We start from the raw sequence: 4251 nt of genomic DNA, 5'->3' as shown, positions 1-4251 counted from the left end.
GTCCACTGTCGTACTGCTACGTAGCTGCCATTTTATGTTGATTGTGAATGAACAGGTGCGTTGTTAATAATATATTTTGCGGTGTTGTTTGTGTAATGGTTTTTCAGGCACTTTGTTGCCTGTTGATAAATTGAGTTATGGTTTACTGAGTTTAAAGCTTATATTATATGTTGAAAATGGTATTTGTTTCAATGATGTACAGTGTATACTGTTGTGACTTGAATGGGCCTTGTGCCCTACAGAACTGTCTATTTCCTGTAGATCTGTTATTCTGTAAGATGTGTTACTTATGTAAAATGATTGCACTAAAGTTCTCATGAGTAAACATTCCGTATCACAATTGTGATTCTTTCCCCCCCTTTTTTCAGGGGTGTAACATTTTTGGAGGTTCCGCTGAGATAGCTGCTCAGATGTCCAGTTTCCACATCCTGGTTGCTGAATTCCGAGCCAGCTAAATCCCCACATAATAACTCAGGCAGGCTGCAGTGAGGAAAGTGTTGCTGTTCAAGGAGAGCTGGAAGTTGGTGGTTAAGTACGTGTCACCTGAGGCCATTGATCGACCATCAGAGACAGTAAGGACCATCTAATTCAGAGTCAACTCCTGCACAGTAAAAGTTCCTCCTGTTCTGTCAACATGACAACCGCCTTGGAAGAACTACAGGAAGAGGTAGTAGGGGAATTGCGCACCCTGACTAAAGACAAGTTACTAGAGATATGTGATTTCCTTGACATATCAGGCGAACAGAGAAGAGATGTTCAAGACAAATCCCGCATATCATTGATGACTCACATTATGATGTTCCTTGAAAGAGAGGAAGTTGCAGAGTTAGAAGATGGAGGCATGTCGGAATTGTTGCTACTTAAAGACAAAATGACAGAGATGTTCAGTGAGATAGATAACAAAACATGGCAAACTGACCATGATATTGAAACAGCCGGAACACATCACAGAATAGAGGAACTGAGAACTGTAACCCCACAACAAAGGGTGGGAACTGAGCAGATTACTGCAGCCAAAGCCAGTGATTCTTGGCGTCAGCCCCAACCCCATGCCAATCTTCAGAGGAGCGTGCCGCTCTCACCCAATGCACAGCCCAGCTCATACTGGCGCAAAGAGTTTAAAATATCTGGTCAGATAGGTGAACCGGGCCAGAAAGATAAACTGATGTTTTCCAGCCTTGCCCATCAGATCGAGAGTGGACTTAACAGAGGCTATCCTGAGGTAGAAATAGTAGACGCAGTAGTCAGGGCTATTTCTCCAGGCTCACAGCTACGCAGTTACTTGGAAGGTAAACCCCAGCTAACTCTTCCCACACTTAGATGTATCCTGCGTTCCCACTTCCAAGAGAAGAGTGCTACAGAGCTTTACAAACAGCTAGCTTCAGAAGCACAGCATAGCAAGGAGACCCCTCAAAGCTTCCTGATGCGTGTTTTAGATTTGAGGCAAAAAGTACTGTTTGCATCCCAGGAGTCAGAATCAGGGTTTAAGTATGACCCTGCTCTAGTCCAGCGCATGTGTTTACACACAGTCCTTACAGGTCTCCAGAGTGACAGTATCAGGATAGACATGCAGCCTCTCCTGCTAGATAGCGAAACATCAGATGAGGTTTTGCTAGAGAAGCTTAACATTGCTTGTGCTAATGAGATAGAAAGACGAAACAAAAAGCGGTTTCATGCCCCACAGCCTGCTACAACTGTAAGTGTAGTCCAGTTAGATGATACGCCATCCACAAAGTGTCCTGTGAAGGAAGCCAAAGTCAAGATACCAGTAGAACTGTTAACAGAGTTAGCTGAACTTAAGACAGGTGTAGCTTCTCTAAAAGGTCTCAGTGCAGAGATTGCTCAGATTAAGGAGACATTACAGCAGCCTATGTTTCAGTCACCGCCTTGTGCCTATGCCCCACCTCCAGTTAGGAGGCCAGATTGGGGTCCCCAGCCACCTGTTTCCCAGCAGCAGTATTACAGCAACTACAGTCAGTCCCAAGCACCTGACCCTGCGCAGCATCAATATGCACCTAACCGGTATGCCAACCGCTCTGCTCAAGCTCCAAGGAGGTGTTTTGTCTGCCAGCAGGCCAGAACAGATGCACGCTGCACACACTGCTTCCGATGTGGGAGTGGAGAACATTTTCAAGCTGGATGTAAAATCCGGGGAGTCAGACCATCAAGGGAGGGCCATTTAAACGGGGAAAGGTTACCGCTGAGGGACGAGTGTTAACCGTAGCTACCAAAAAGTCCCAGAAATGTGCAAATTGTGCCAGAGAAGATTCATTTGAGAACCTGAAACAATGTTCATCATGTAAAGAGACACTGTACTGTTCCAAAGTATGTCAAAATCAACATTGGATTAAACATAAGGAAAAATGCACTCACCTGAAAAGTAACTCTACCAGTGGAAGGTTTTCCTGCACAGAGGAAAATGCCCACTCCTTACCATCCCTAGCTCAAGGTCGCCACCCCCGTAAGGTCACCCCGCTAGTCGGCAGACAGTGCCTTATTGAGTGTCACCTGAATCGCCACCACCTCCAAGCTCTATGGGACACAGGCTCTCAGGTATCGGTCATTGATGAACGATGGAAAGCGGAATCTCTCCCAAACGCAAGGCTGAGGGATGTTTCAGAAATCCTGGACTCACCTGCTGATCTCAGGTTGACTGCAGCAAATGGGACTGAAATGCCGTACCTGGGATGGATTGAAACAACTTTTCGGCTAGCCTCTGAAACTGACGAAACAAAGGAACTGATCATCCCAGTGCTGGTAATGAAAGGCTGTCACCTATCTCATCCCATTATAGGTTTCAATGTTATCGAGCACATCTTGACAATGACCGAAAAGACTAAACGATACAGTACAATAAGAACAGCTTTCCCAAGCCTCAAAAGAAACAAGGTGAGTGCTTTTATACAGGCTGTTAGCGCAGAACAGACAGATGAATATGCAGTGAAAACCAAGAAAGAGAAGGTTGCTATCCCAAAACACAGTAGCATTCAGATTGAGTGCCGCGTAGCTTCCCAGCCTTTCAAAGAGGACATGACAATGCTTTTCCAGCCAGACCTGAACCCGCAGTGGCCAGACGACCTTGAGTTCTTTGACACACTAGTCAGAGTCAGGAAAGGTGTTTTTCCAGTTATCAGGCTTGATGTCTCTAACCCTACTGACCACGACATTGCCCTGCTAGGACGCACAATAATCGGTACAGTACAAACCATTATGACTGTGTTACCTGCCCAAGTCTTTGAAAAAACTGTTACCCCAGCCACAGTGAATCACACCAGCGTTCGAACCCCATGTACTGCTACTGAACAGTGGGATCCACCAGTAGGTTTAACTCACCTAACTGAAGAGCAGAGAGAGGTTGTTAGGCAAATGCTTAGAGAAGAGTGTCACTCCTTCTCCAGGTCAGACAATGACATTGGCTGCATTGAACGATTGAAAATGACTATTTCTCTAAAGGACTCTGAACCAGTCAAGCGCACATACATGTCAGTGCCCAGGCCACTGTATCAGGAGATGAAGGGTTACCTTTATGACCTCATAGCCCAGGGCTGGGTTAGGAAGTCAAACTCTTCATATTCTTCACCTGTCGTGTGCGTTCGTAAGAAGGATGGGACCCTCCGGTTGTGTATAGATTACAGAGACCTGAACAGAAAGACACATCCCGACCGCCAGCCCATCCCTCGGGTCCAAGACATCATGGACAGTTTAGGTGGTAATTCCTGGTTCTCCCTCTTAGATCAGGGAAAAGCTTATCACCAGGGGTTCATCTCTGAAGAAAGCAGACCACTGACAGAATTTGTGACTCCGTGGGGACTCTATGAGTGGATACGGATGCCATTCGGCCTCATGAACGCTCCTGCAGCTTTTCAGCGGTGTATGGAGGAGTGTTTGGAAGGGCTCCGGGATGACATCTGCATTCCTTATCTGGACGACACGCTTGTTTTCAGTAAAACTTTCGACAGCCATGTGAATGATGTGCGAAAAGTTTTGAGGCGCCTCAGAGAGTATGGCATTAAACTCAAACCAAGTAAGTGTGATCTCTTTAAACCCCAGGTCCATTATTTGGGCAGAGTAGTGTCTGCAGAGGGCAGCCGAGTTGACCCAGCCGATTTTGAAGCAGTAAGAGCATTGAAAGAAATCAGACCAGGGACTGTGGGCCAGCTCAGACAAATGCTTGGTTTACTCACTTACTACAGACAGTACATCAAAGACTTTTCTAGGAGGGCCAGCTGCCTGTATGACCTCCTGAAAGCA

Source organism: Salvelinus fontinalis, unplaced genomic scaffold (genome assembly GCF_029448725.1).
Source record: "Salvelinus fontinalis isolate EN_2023a unplaced genomic scaffold, ASM2944872v1 scaffold_1072, whole genome shotgun sequence".
Classification (NCBI taxonomy): domain Eukaryota; kingdom Metazoa; phylum Chordata; class Actinopteri; order Salmoniformes; family Salmonidae; genus Salvelinus; species Salvelinus fontinalis.
This window is presented reverse-complemented; position numbering follows the sequence as displayed.